Source organism: Amia ocellicauda, chromosome 17, assembly GCF_036373705.1.
Source record: "Amia ocellicauda isolate fAmiCal2 chromosome 17, fAmiCal2.hap1, whole genome shotgun sequence".
Classification (NCBI taxonomy): Eukaryota; Metazoa; Chordata; class Actinopteri; order Amiiformes; family Amiidae; genus Amia; species Amia ocellicauda.
In genome coordinates, this window is record NC_089866.1 from 24,210,430 (window position 1) to 24,225,625 (window position 15,196).

Here is a 15,196-nt window from a genome sequence, read left to right on the forward strand (position 1 = left end):
TTTGGCAACAGAGTTTGTTTATTAGAGGACCCTTGACCAAAATATGCTTTTTCGCTAGCTCTACTACAAAAAGTCATGGGGGAAAAAGAAAAAAAGGAGGGGAGAAAAAGTTTTTAATAGATGCCTGATGATGCAATCAATCTGTGCTACAGCTTTGTCAGCAACCATTAAAAAAAATCACAGTTTTATAATACATGTGACTGACTGTCAGTTCCTGAAGTTCAAGGAAACTACACAAATAGGCACCCATTAGTAGCTGCAGGCATAAAGCAGGGTACACAGCCTGTTTGCCACACAGTGCGTCTGCCTACTGTCAATCACTACCAGCCAAAAGATTAGCAGCTTGTGGAAAATCCAATTAGAGGTTGGTGCCAACTTTTCACGCCTAAGCTTGTTTCCTTTGGTGATTCATTTAGTGCTTGTAGAAAATGGGAAATTGACATCACAGGCCTATTAGCTCAAGAGCCTTACATATGAGTAGGGCATTTTCTTCCCCTTTTTTTAATATTCTTTTCATTCTTTACAGTGCCAACAATACTTGTAACACCACTGTCTCTCTCATACAGTACAACAGTCCTGCTTTGAACCGTTTAAATATTTTGAGAGATAAAGTCTCTTTTTAGGACGTTTCATTTTCAAGGTCCTTTTTCACAAGCATCACTGTGTGGAGGTCTGGAAGGATCCAGAGGTGCCTGGGCAATGACAAATAGAACAGCACTGGGCATTTAAGAGAACAATAAAAGCACAATAGCTTTTAAATAGATAACATAAAAACACTAAGTGCTAGTTTCACAGACCCAAATTAGCACTCAATGTTATTTTAGGCAGACTAATCCTAATAAAAGTCTGTGAAATCTGACGTATATATATAGTCAAAGCAGACAGTAACACAACTCAACTCATCTGATTCATAACCCTTGACCTGGCCATTTATAAGGCTGGGGGGGGTGTTGCCATGACGATTGACCAGTGAGAGCATAGGATACAACTGCATTCTACCGCAGATAAACTAATTATCATAGAGCAGCCATATAGATCACATATGGACAGCAAAATAATGGAATCTCACTAAATATGAAATGATATTAAGGACAGAAACTCACATTGGCAGTGAGAATAATACAAATTCTTGCAATCAATCGTGGGGAAAAAAAACATGTTTACTTGAAAATTAAATTATGTTTTTGCTTAAGCATTAAATAAAATCAATTTTTTCAAGATCATCCATTCCTTTAGTTGTGTGGTTTTACATTCTTCTTATAAACAACATTCTTCTTAATCTTAGTGTTATGATACAGGAAGAGAGTATGTATGTATGTATTTATTTATTTATTTATTGGTCTGTTTTGGAGGGAATTTTCCAAGTGTTTGTTTTGGCCCACAGCTGCGCTCCATGTGCTCAGCTGCTGACTGCCCAGCGAAGCTCCATTGACTGAATGACTAGTGAGGGGAGACTCAGAAAGCCGCACACCCACTGGTCAGTCAATCTGTCAACTGGCAACTTTGAGCAGACACCAGTTTGTTGAACTGTTGGATATTGTCAACTTGTCTGGTTTCCCTTTCTTTAACAAGTATCACCATGGCATGATTGTCTAAAGATAATTTATGTAGCTTGGTGTAGAGAAAAACCAACAATATTATTACACAGAAGTTTATCAGCAAATGTGGAATTGTACTTTGTTCCTTTCTGTCATGCTTGGCAGCTGAGCTTTCCAATATATATATATATATATATATATATATATATATATATATATATATATATATATATATATATATAATACTATTGTTGTCTGAGCTGGAGTAAGTAATATATGTGATGTAATGGGAACCTTAAATGACACACATTTACAGAACAGTCTTCTACTAATATAACACATACTTTAAAAATACACTATAATTTTCATAGTAGTAGTCTTCACGGGTCCAAAAATGTGCGCCCAAACCCGAAGAGACCCGGAAATGTGCTATCCGGAACCGACCCAGACCCATCTATTATTTGAAAGTTTGCACCCGGACCCGGCCGGGACACACAGACCCAATTGAACCCGATCGGCACAGATCCCACAGCTAAACGCTATTAACAAGTGAATTTACAAATTCTGAAAATAAAACTTTGTGTCTTACCTAATGTAACGTTAGTAGACTTCTCTCCTGTACCTGACCGTGACGCATCCACCATCATTACCAGATAGCTGGTAAAATAACATCCATATTGTTCCTCTCTTGCTGATTGAAAGCGCATGTATAATCCACTCATTATTTCAGCTTTAAAAGTCCACTTGCTGTCACTGGCGAATGACAAACGCGACTTTGCAGCTTTGCAGTTTTTTATATCTCGCATAATACGATAACTTCCACTGTTTGCCCTTTTTAACTATAATAGCGATTGCTGGTTCAGTGCCACGGCCGCTGACGTTAGCATTACTAATCTGCTGTCATCTGTGCTCTCTGAGACGTGTCTGCCATAGATTTTAGATTTACAAAGCTAACGAAGTTCAACCACGATATCTCAAAAATCGTGCCGACGCCAATAATGCACTTCGGTTTACGTCATCTGTCAAACACCGATATGGCGGAATAAGTCCCGTCTTCTAAATAAAAGAGCCAATCGTCAATTGGTAAAGTCATCGCGTCACTCGGGTATTACACACAATGTTAAACAGACCTGGGACCCGATGTATAAGAATGGGACCCGAGCCGGACCCGGCTGACCGTTTAAAATATGGACCCAAAACTGTACGGGTCCCGGGTCCTCGGGTTCGGGTGGACCTGTGAAGACCTCTACTATGTTGCTCTTCTTGCTGTTGTGAAAATTAAATCACCCCCATTTCTTCAACTAGGAATACTTGGAAATTGTCACGACAATTGATGCTTGAGTTGTTTTACTGAGTGTTATGTCACTAAATACAAAGAGTTCAGAGCATTTTGATTATGTGGGTTAAAATCCTGCAAGGGAATAACAACCCAAGTCAAACCTAAACATCTCCTTCTAACTTCAACACACAGGTGCAGACCAGAGAATATTACTGGAACTGAAGTCAGACTTGGTTTTACACAGTGTTGTAAATGTTTAGTACCGGCAGCAAATCACAGAGGATCCTTCATATGTTGGGTCCTTCAAGAAAGATCTAGTTCTTGATCAAAAAGCCCCACGCAACTGGATAAGGATTGAGTGGACGTCTCTATATGGTTACCGCCTGCTTTCTTGGTTGTCTCCTTTGAGTGCCCTGAAAAATGCACTCCGTGAGAGGCAAAGGGAGCCAGAGAACCCAACTGATCACAGTGCTATGCCAAGAGAAGGCAGTGTCATTGCACCCTTACTGCCCACTTCCCCCCTCTACAATGGCTTACCACAGCAACACCCAACTGTAGGATTGTAGCTGGGTCCGTCCACAGCACCTCAGGGAGGAAGCACTGAAGACACACTGAGAGAGACTCGGGACATTGTGCTTCCCACAAGGTTCGTTAGGCTTTTCATTTTAACATATATTTTTCCATTTGGATACCGCTCTCTTTTACACCCAGTTAAAGCCCCGGTATCCAGTTCACGTGTTTCTGGTCATGCCTAATGGCCTATATTTTCGTAATGTGTTTTTTGTTTCTTGGCTTTAAACAGAAAAGAAAAAAAAATCATGAACAAGACAATTCCAAAGGTAATTCAGAGAATGCATCGTGGAAACGTACCGTCTCTTCCATTTGATTTTCCCTTGCCATTCTGGGCAAGAGGAATGTTATTTGAAAGCACACAAGGTGCTTTGCCCCCTTGTCAGAATGACAAATGACAGGAGCAGATAGAACTAAGACAGAATGCATCCACGGCACTTACAGCTGGAGTTCAAAATCCCAGGGCTTCATGGGTATTCAGCTGCAGAACTCACTATGACTATTATCTGTGACTACATTAGCTGTCGCTTAATTAGTTATCACTGTATTAGCTGTAGCTGTGCTCTGTGTAGCAGTATTAGATTTCCTGCATTCATTATAATGGTATTAACTGTGATTGTATTAGCGGTTCTAGCTGTAAAAGGTCTGTAGCAGTTACGACTTTGGATACCTAAGTCACCATTTGTGGCTTTGTTAGCTGCTGCTGCACAGGCCAAGCTGCAGTAAAGCTGTGATGGATATTACCAATGGTTACATTAGTGGTGATGACTTTGTTTATCTAACGCTGCACGTTCCTGTTCGCACTGAGGCAGAGGTGAGGATCTATCACAGAGCACACTATGCTATGAAAACAAATAATGAAATATTATTACTATTTAATTTATTTTCCTCCCAAAATATATATCAGATGGAAGTGCATTGCTGCCAAAAAAGGCAGAATACAAATCTGGCAGCTGCGAGTACCATGCTTGTTCCAGGAATAACACGGTCAAATTCACCTGAAGCAGAGTCATTCACATCATACGTCAAATTTTCCCTTCGATGGCCTATTGGATCTAACAAACAGTTCTCTTCCCAACAGTTACACTGCAATAACTATGTGCCCAAAGCATACAGCGGATATAATACAAACATTGATGAGCATTACCATCATGAAAATGTCCAACCTTCCGGTTTAGGATCTACGATGTACAATTGGAGACAGTAGTCAGAATTTATGTCAGACTACCCTCAACCCCCCCACCATATCAACGCCAGTCAGAGTCCTCGTCTCTCAAGTCAGGACGAGTGCCAAGCATTTCTCCTGCTACCGTCTTAATGAGGAGCAGACATCGAAGCCTTATCAGCTGTGGTTCCATAAAAAAAAAAAAAAAAAATTGTATCGGCTGTCAGAAGCTGCTCTGTAGTGATGAACGTCTGGGCATCTTTTCAAATGTCTCTGGCCTGTTGACAAATCAGATTCTCCGGCAATCACCAGGATGCTGCTTCTTTGTAGTGGGCCGATTGAAAATAAAAGTGTTTCCCTCCCCCATTTATAATACATTAAATGGACCATAGACAGTTTCACGGGCAACATAAATTAAGATGAAAGTCGCAAATGAGATTGTAGAAAGAGATGTGAGATTGAGCAGCTCTGTGCTGGAGTGGAGAGTTTGCTGAGAAAGTGGGGGCCTGTGCTGTGGAGGCTGGTTGAGATTTTGAAATTTATGATGATTGTTCTATATCAAAACCTCTTCATGGCTTATTTTGATCTAGTGAAAGGGAATATAAAAACTTCAGCCAAAACCTGTAGTGTCTTTGCAGTGTTTGTCAAAACTTTTCACAGTGACTTACTTTTTAAGCTGAAAATGTAATCTCTTCCACCGGTTTAATAGAAGAAAATGTAAGCTGTGTTTTAACCGAGGAAATACTTTCTTCTGTTTCTTATATTTCACACTGGAATTGCGAATGCACTGACAATCCTTATTTTCTCCTAATAAAAAGGCTGCAAACCAAATTAGTGAAATAAATACATAAATGGAACTAGATTTAAAAATCACTTTTTTTTATGTTGCAAACTGAAGTGCAAGAAAAGCTAAGACAAGTCAGCTCACCTTCAAAGAAGAGGTTTAACACACATTTATGAAAATAATGAATTAGGCAATTATTCCAACTCGTACAGGATTATTTTTTGTGTTTTACATTTCACCGCAGCCTGTGATCTCCAAGAAAGGGCAGAGCTTTGAATCAAAGACATGGCAAATGGGCGGACTTATAAATAAATACCATCAATTCTCTGCTCACCCCCTAAAGCACTGGGGTTAAACTGGAACTGGGTTAGGTTTCAGAACGCAGTGCAGCCAAGACGTCAGACCTTGCCAAAGCCCCCGAATGTGATGGACTATGCGATGGCTGTCACTTCTCATTACCGATCTCCTCAGATCTGGCGGCCCTCACATTCAACGTTTGGAAAAAGCGCCGTGCATATACATTCGTGCTAAGTTGGTGTGTAATTGTCCCAGGGAATAGGGTTAACGCCTGGAGGCAGCAGCAACTCCGCCTGGTTTTCCCCGGCACTAAGAGGATTTGCCGTTTCTCCACCAGTCTGGAACAATGGCCCAGGAGCTCCTGTGAGGGGATGATAGATCCCCTTGGTCAGGACTGAAACTGAATGCTTCATTTAAGGGATACGAATCAAGTTTGTCTGTAGCTTCACGAAATAGAAACCCTCTTGAGTGTGCCCAGCTGAGCCGAGAGAGGTTTTTCCCCAGCTGTTTATCATATTACTGAAGGTGCTAAAGGTCCCGTTTAACAAGTACCCATGTTTTCCAATTTAACCTAACAGTTTAGGTTCCTAAACAAACAAACATCTTTAAATGTTGTATTGTTATGCATTACCACGTGCGTCTTCATCTCTTAAAGTAATGCACCTGTCATTTTCTTTTCATTGTTCACACCAAGTTTTTAAAAGGATAAATTATAAGTCTAATACAATCACCTTCAAGTTGTCAGCTTGCATTTGAGGGTGCAGTGTGTCTTCCAGGCTATTTTCTGTCTGCAGTCCCTTGCAGATACTACAGCACAGGTGCAGCCATCTCTGCAGCAAGATGTTACTCTTGCAGCTGCGAGTAACGTCAGTAACGACACATCCCCTCCACCAATGCCAGCTGATGTCTTGAGATGGATTGTAGTAGGTTAGGATGTGTACGATGAAAAGATTAATGTCAGGATTATCAGTTGAACAGTTGAAGCAAGTGTTGGAGTTTTGCTGCTGTCTCTAAGTTCAATCGCGTTCGAATACACAAACTGCCCTCCACTGAAACGCTATTTATTTGTTTTAAGGAATAATACATTACTGCTTATCATGAGCCCTGGAGGACTATTTTTTCTGTGGTGCTTTTGTTCATATAAAAGGACATTTCATTTAGGTGAATATTGCCCAACCTGTCTACTCCTGTTCCAACTGGTCCAGCAGGTCACCGGCTCAAACAAATACAACCCCTTCAAAATTAATAAGAGTGCCTCAAATATAACACTTGAGAGGAAGTTATATTTGGATCTTAATTGCATTCTTCCTACATTTCCAATTCTATATCATGATTTCCTGCACTTGCTTTTGCTTAAGGTTCTTATTTGAAAAGCTATTAACTATTTCGGCAAAAAGCAGTGGTTCTAGGCTGACACGAACAGGTAATAGGAAGCAGGTACTCCTGTTCAAATTCTGGCCTTAGTTTTCAACCTGGTTCTGGCCCGAGACAGACCTGGTGTTTTGAGTCTCAGCTAAATGTCTATATTCATGGACAAAACACACCATGCAGCTACTCTCCTCTCGTAATTATGTAAACTTACAGTGGACTGTCTGAGAGGAGCCTGGGGAACACAGTCTGAGAGCCTCTTCTTCATAAAATCATCCGAAATCATTTACATCTTCACCACGGAGGACATATGTTTTATTAAGTTACCTTAGGCATGTTTTCCTATGGCGACCCCTTTTTGTTTATCTGCAAAAGCAATTAATTCATATAACAAAACAAACAAACAAAAAATATATATACATAGGACACAGGAACCAAAACAAAACATGCTGGCAATATCAACTACGCCTTTTAGACGTAAGAACATATAACTGTTAGAAGGAAGGAACCGTATCAAGGTTTTCTTGTAAAAATGTTACCCTCTTTCTCCTCTCCCTTCAGGACATGTTACTGACTTCTACATCTGTTTTCAGAAAGCCTAGTTGAATATTAGCCACAGTCTAAATCACTGACCTATCTTTGTGCCCTAGAGATTAATATCTTTGCTGCCAACAGATGTGGAACCCGGACAGTCTCAAAGAAGAGAATATACTCAAATACAGATACAGATTATGAAGGCAGGTAGCCCTACAGTGCCATTGTACATATGTGCATGGACTCCCAAGCTGATTGTGAAAATTTAATTCACTCACTTTAAAACATGACCTTTGAGATCTTTGGAAAACCAGTCATTTGTCTTTGACTGAGCCCCACTGAGTCTTAAATTGATAAGAACCATGTCCAATAAGTTGGTCAACAAGTCCTCTTTGCACTATACATTGTCACTAGGCTGCCTTTTCTGTTGCCAGATGAAACGTTCATCAAACGTTGTGCTTAGTGTGCCAGATGCTACCCCAAGAATGAGGCCTGTGTTTACTGCTCGGATATCATCTTAACAAGGAAGGGATATAGACTGGCGCCCCTGTTAACTTCCATGAGTTTCGTGAGGAGTACCCTAAATGCGGCTATCCAGTTTCAACCAGAAAATTGCAAACTGTAAGATAGGATATATATGTATATGAAATGACGACCACTTTTCAAAAATGGCATCTCACTGGTACAGCACTAATTCTGAAAGGCTTTAATGGGAGATAGAGCACTAGCATTATTGATCTCTATAATTAATTATCTTTCCTTTATTATTTTTGATTATTATTATTTTTATAATAATACTGTGTTAAACAAAATACCAATAGTTGTTTAAGCACTCCATTAATGGTGTGCTCCTGGAGTGTCCTACATGCAAACCCTGACTAGAACATAAGAAAGTTTACAAACGAGAGTAGGCCATTCGACCCATCGTGCTCGTTTGGTGTCCATTAATAACTACGTGATCCAAGGATCCTATCCAGTCTATTTTTAAATTTTCCCACATTTTCAGCTTCAACCACATTGCTGGGGAGTTTGTTCCAGATTGTGACAACTCTCTGTGTGAAGAAATGTCTCCTGTTTTCTGTCTTGAATGCCTTGAAGCCCAATTTCCATTTGTGTCCCCGGAGGCGTGTGGCCCTGCTGATCTGGAAAAGCTCCTCTGGTTTGATGTGGTTGATGCCTTTCATGATTTTGAAGACTTGGATCAAGTCCCCACATAGTCTCCTCTGTTCCAGGGTGAAAATGTTCAGTTCCCTCAGTCTCTCAGTAGGACATTCCCTTCAGACCTGGAATAAGTCTGGTTGCTCTCCTCTGAACTGCCTCTAGAGCAGCGATATCTTTCTTGAAGTGTGGTGCCCAGATGAGTATCCAGATGAGCTCTAACTAGCGCATTGTACAGTCTGAACATTACTGCCCTTGTTCTAAATTCTACACTTTTGACGATACACCCTAACATTTTATTTGCCTTTTTTATTGCTTCCCCACATTGTTTGGTTCTCCCCCTTAAGTGGTTGTATTTTGGCCTTTAAGTGGCCTGCATGCACATTTGTGTGTGTGTTTTTCATTCAACAAAATACCCTTCATTATTTAAACCCAGTTTTCTGGCCTCTCTCCTCTCCTAACATGGATCAATTTATCTCTTGCCCCAATACATGTACAGCTTTACTATGCCATTTCATCAGAGCTCATTTCCTGTCTGACAAACATTAAAAAAAACTAAGTGTAAAAATTCACAAAATTTTACCTTTTTTCTTCTAATGCACTAACTGTTTTGGCTTTGTTATTGTCTTTTTCAGAGTAAGAAAGGAAACGGGAATCTCACTTGCTAGAGGCAAAGGCAGTGTCAGCAGGTAACATGAGCGATTTCTCAGCGGTGTCAGGTCACTACAAAGAAGTGTCAGGATCTGTCTGGGTTAAACAGCACTGTCTGGTATAAAGCAGGTGGGGGAAAAGTGGAGATGGTCCTCCAGAGCTTCGGAAAATACCATCATAAACTCTGTAAGAAACAGGTTGCCAAGGATCAGCCTGACTTCTGACAGAGAAGATGAAAGCTGACATCCATTTGACTTGTGACCGGAGCTAAGGTTTCATCCCAAGCTCTGGGCTTTTGGGAAGAAGGAAGGTACTGGAAAATATCAAGGAAAAGCTATTTCCTTTCATCACCCCAACCCAAAGCTCAGCAGATGCTCCACAGGCAAAGTCAGATGTGGATCAGAGAGTTAAAACTGAGGTGTACTAAATCTCTCCCCTAAATGGAACCCGTTATATATTCAGGAGGTGGAAATAGATTCTGCCCCACATAGTCATTTTAATTAGATAGTAAGGTAATTATATCACACCTTTCATTGAAGAAACAAAAGCTCTGAAAACATTTGACAAACAATATTCCAGGCACATTTGTTTTTGCATAATTGGCGAATGAGAAATGGACTGCTTTTGTAAGATGCTGGGGCAGGCAAAGGGGTTAAACCTAATTTCCATCATATATTCATAAGCCATTTGATTTATAGCATCAATGAGAGCAGTGTTACAGTAGCGTATGTGGCAGGCGAGAGCTGTACTTGACTCGGAGAGAGAGAGAGAGAGAGAGACGCCCTTTTTTTCTTCCCCTGGCTACCTTGGGCCCCGGCTTGTGCAATGGCACTCAGAGAGGTGGCTGCAAATTGTACTTGGAGGAAGGGAGTTGCTCAGCTGTGCAGGGATCATACTGTATTAAAAGGAAACGCGTCAGAGCGATCACTTAAGAAAAAGCCCTGGCGCAGTGCACAGGCAGCCGCACATGCCCATTAGGAGGCTTGGGTCTCAGCCAAACTTGGACAGCTGCTATCAATTCAACCCCCCAACCCCCTATTCTCCATCCCCAATCCAACTCCACAATTACATTTTACATCAGCCTGGAAATGTAACTCACTCGCTCGCCTTTTCTCTTGTTAAAGAGCTCGAGTCACGTTGAGTGCGTTCCCAAAGCAATGCAGGAGAGTATATGTGTACTCCATATGCTTTTTCTTTTTTGTTGTTGTTGCTTTCTTCTTTTTTTAAGAGGCCTGGGAATCATGAGATCTGTTTACAAACTAATGTCTACAGCCTAGCAGTTTCAGTTCCAATGCTCCGAAGGGATTTTCTTTATTTTTTTCTCTAGTTTTTACTTTTATTGGTAATCCACAGCATGGAAACAATGAAAATACTTTTGGGTTCAAATTCCCTTCATTTACAGGCCAGAGAAGGGAGGGGTGGGGAGAGAACAGCAATATACTTCCAGAGTTAATGGTATATTTGCTTTGGTCTGACAAGATGACTTTCACAGTGTTGATGGAGAACAGCAGCTCTGCGAGAGACCATTTCTACTGGCAAAGTGTAAGGGTAGGTTTGCACTAGATAGAAAACTGCCAAAACAATGCTTTTCATACCATGATTTCCAGACCATGAAACAGAATCTACAAACAACCTTCACATAACCAACTGCTTTCGTCATCTTTGAGTAGGAAAACTTTTGTCTTCGTTTACATGAAGTCGACGTCACCTCTCTGCATCGTGTGCTACAAAAACTGTATTTAGCCCATGTTTGTGTTTGTAGAAAACCAATAAGGTGTACAAGCCATTTTTCATATTTAAAAGGTTATTCTTAGTTGTTTAGCTAAATCACTGTTTTGGAAAAGGCTTGGGATTTTGTTGTGGAGACTGATTATGTTTTTTCTTCTGGTACATGTGCTGTTCCAAACATCCATGACAGTGCTGGAGAGCAGAGTTGTGTAATAAATGTGTACGCAAAGAACATAAATCTGAGAGGGTAAATACAGTCGTAATAGCTTCTGGGAGCGGTCTGTCTGCCACTTGCCCGCAGATGCCAGTTTAATTACATGGTGCTTTAGATACGGGTTGTTTTATTAACACAAATCATTAAAATGTCATTTTTCCTAGAACACACAGCTATGGGATCCAACATTAGACACAAAGCAACATCAATTGTTTTTTCTTTGTTTCTTTTGGGGTTTTTGTGCATGTTTTTCATATTTAGCTACAAAGCTACATTTTCCTTTCTAGATGTGTTTTTCTTTAGTGTATGTCCCAGAAGATTTCTTAAATACATTCCAGTCCTGTACTGTGATGTAACACTTATTACAAGGGATGCCAATGGGTATATATGGAACACACTTTTTTTTTGTTCCTTGATCATTAAACCTGGGTTTCACAAATCCAAGATCCACAGAGAATTTATTTTAATTTGTACATTTTCATTGAAATTTTAAGCTTATACAACCAAATGAGTTAAGTCATTAGAAATCTAACCCCAAACTTAGCTAAAGCAGAAGTTCACTGGGGCGCTCTAACACCAAATCTAGCCTGGAGGTAAAATACTAAAGCCTTTAGATAAATTACTCAAAATAATACCCTACAATCAACCTAACTGTAACAGTGAGAACATTCCAACCATTATAATTATCTCTAATTTAATCTTCGCTCGGTAAAATCTTCTAATTTTAGATTTTTCTTTTTTTTACCGTGACATTTCTCTTTAACATCCAAATCTTCAGCTAATACAGGTATGGTCATTAATTTGCTTAACTCCTAAATAATATGCAGAATCCTTGTTCTCGAAAGGTGAGGCCTGAAAAATGTACAACAATAGGTTAAAATGTCAAATTTCAAGTGTGTCATGGATTTTTGGAAATGTATGCATGAGTCTCCTAACTCACTATATAGTTATATATAGGCTTGTGTTAATATGAAGTTCACTAGTCCTTTTTATCTTCTCACCTTAAAATCCCTCTCACCCTAATATAGTATATTTTAGATCCAGTCAATGTTGGTGCAAAAAAAAGTATTTAAAAGCATCACAGACTTTACCGCAAGTGTGCTTTATATATCACCAGGGGACAAAGTAATGAACAAAAACTAAAAATAAAATCTGTGGAGGGTACAGTTACTTTCATTCAGTCTATTCAGCAGAGCACCTGGTATTGAGATCTGGTTCAATGTCATTGGGGTGGATAAAATATCGCCAAACTGGCTAAATTGAAAACGCCTTCCTTAATAAATGATGAGATGGGGTGGGGGAAGTATACACCGAGGAGGCCAATGTTCCACTGAATCCCTGAATAGCAATTTGAAGCCAGTTCAAACTCGTGGTCAACAAATATGGAGGCGGGAGGGGGTAATCCTTGGGGATAGAAAAGGACGCCAGCAACAGACTGAGATTGATGGTCAACGCAGACTTTACTAATGCTGATTGGAGCCACTGTATAATATTTTAACAGTGAGGACTTTCTTTGACCACAGTTTCTTTGAGTGCCAGTTAAGATGCTGGGATAAGGGCGTCTGCTAATAAATAAATAATAATCCTAGTTTAATTTTCCTGTAACTACTCATCAACGACATTCAAAAACCCAAGACACAGGACAACCTTTGCAGGAATGGGGGGACAAAGCCAAGTGTTCCCCCGACTGTATGTCATTACTTGCCCTTTATGCTGTTATGCGGCTTAATGATTTTATTCTATGGGCCTATTTCAGATAAATGCAGTCTTTAAGCTTTCATTTGCCACCCTGCCTCTAGCATTAATAACCTTTCCACATGCATTAGGGGTGATGAATATGTCTTGAAATTCAAGAGTGCTTGTGGAGAGTCCAAACCCGCCTCCAGTTATATCAAATGAAACCCTTGTTTATTTAGCGAGGTTGTGAAGATTTCTCTCGAAAACATTATACTATGGAAAATAAATATCTATATCTATATCACTAGAACTCTGAATGGAATTTTCTAAAAAAAAAAATCTAATTTCCTTCCTGTTATGTATTCTATGCTCATTCATACAAATCTGAATTGAAGCCATTAATAAGTGTTCATTGCAAAACAAGCATTTTTCCCTGTTTTTTTGGATTATGAACACATAGCGTTTTTGTTGTCCTAAATTCTATACAATTATTTCTGGGGGAAACAAATACAAAGAGGATAGATAAAAAGGAAACTAGAAACAAAAAACACATAGCAAACATTTTTGTGTGCTGGACCAGTGCCTTGCAATTACACAAATGAATAACACTTAAATATGTTAAGACTATTTTGTTTCCTCTGTGTTGCTGCCTCAGCAAAATGGCCCTTCCGGAGAGGAAGTTAAAACAATCAAAATCAACTCCTAATTAATATCCTTAAGCTTAACTAACAAACAACAGTGGTTGACGCAATGTGCAGCGTTTCAAATAAGAACAAGAAAAAGGACAGATGTTTTAAGAACAATCTGCTGGATGTGCATTTACTGGGAGTAATACAATTTTGATGAGTGGAAAAATCAGAGCTGCCTTGAACCATCATTAGATTACACCAGTTCAGCTTTCCAAGAGATATGTAATAGAAGTTAGATGAACAATTACTTTTAAAAACTTGCAGTAAAACTGTTTTAAATTTATTTTGTAACTCCAAAAAGAATGTTGTTTTAGATACAAGCCATTAGCCTAGGCTAGATTCAGCAACGGATTCTTAAATTATAGACTGGAGAAACCAGTGGTGTAGTTGAGGGCAAATGCAGGAATATTGCATATGCCCACATAATTAGAAGGTAAGTTTGCGTATGCCTATGTAACTTTGGAAGACTTAGCGTATACCCTCCTACAATTCCTATAACGTAATTCGTCTGCCATTCCCTGGTTGACAAACCGCCAGTCTCCCTCCACCATTTGATGATTCGCCAGCACCCCCCACGGTCAACGAATCACCAGTCATGTATTAGGGTATATGCACTACTCAGTCACCACTAGAGCTCTGGGAGAAACCCTTACTTCGAAAACTATATGCGTAAAACACCTCTAAACCGTCTTTAAGCACTTCCCTTTAAGAACACCTTTCAAGAACAATCAGATGTCAGATAAAGCTGAGCTGGCAATATAGCGTACTTCAATGACAGCAAAGACCAAATTATTATCCATTTCTACATCAATGCTATTTACAAGGAGCCCCCCCCTCTATTCATTATATGGAAGAACAAATCAACTACAACAACAACAACAATGTGGTAATTAAAAGAATGATGCTACTTGGGCCCCTCTCCATTCTGCCTTATCTTCATTATTCAGCACTCGACGAATCAGCTATTAAAGGTAATTAAGCAATTCATCAAGTCGGTTTCAATTACGAAGTGGCTGACAGTGCCAGATTCCAATCATGGGGAGAAGAGAAGGAAGAGACAACAAAGCAACAAACGGATGAAAACCTCCTGAAACTTGACAACGGCCTTTGGATGAAAAGGGGTGACACAAACTCAAGTTTGCTCAACTGCTTTGCCTTGCACAATTGTGGGCCTATACAACACAAACAGACAGATAAACAGGCCAAACAATATCTGCTCATCTTTCAGAATACAGTGGTAACAACGACCAATCAGTTCTCATCTCACCTCGCCAGTCATGACCAGCCTAGATCGTCACTTACACACACAGACACACAGGCAGTGGCGGCCACTCCACCCTAGCACAGCACACGCCACTGAAGTTGAGTCCTTGAGTCCTTTTGTCTTTTATAGAAAAAAATGAAGGAAGTGGAGTTTAATTACTCTCTCTCTCTTAATTGTTTTTGTTAAATGATCAATGACAACTAAATTATTAATTACGGCAAGCCTTCAAAACCTCTGTCTCTGCTTTCTCAAGGTCCTTCATGAATTATCTTGTTTACTA

General features: G+C 39.8%; 1 protein-coding gene across 3 annotated transcripts in view; it reads right to left on the bottom strand.

The window, feature by feature from the left end:
- ttc28 (tetratricopeptide repeat domain 28) overlaps positions 1 to 15,196 on the bottom strand; it is a 412,770-nt gene that overhangs the window by 60,944 nt on the left and 336,630 nt on the right. The gene's annotated exons all lie outside the window — the stretch shown is intronic.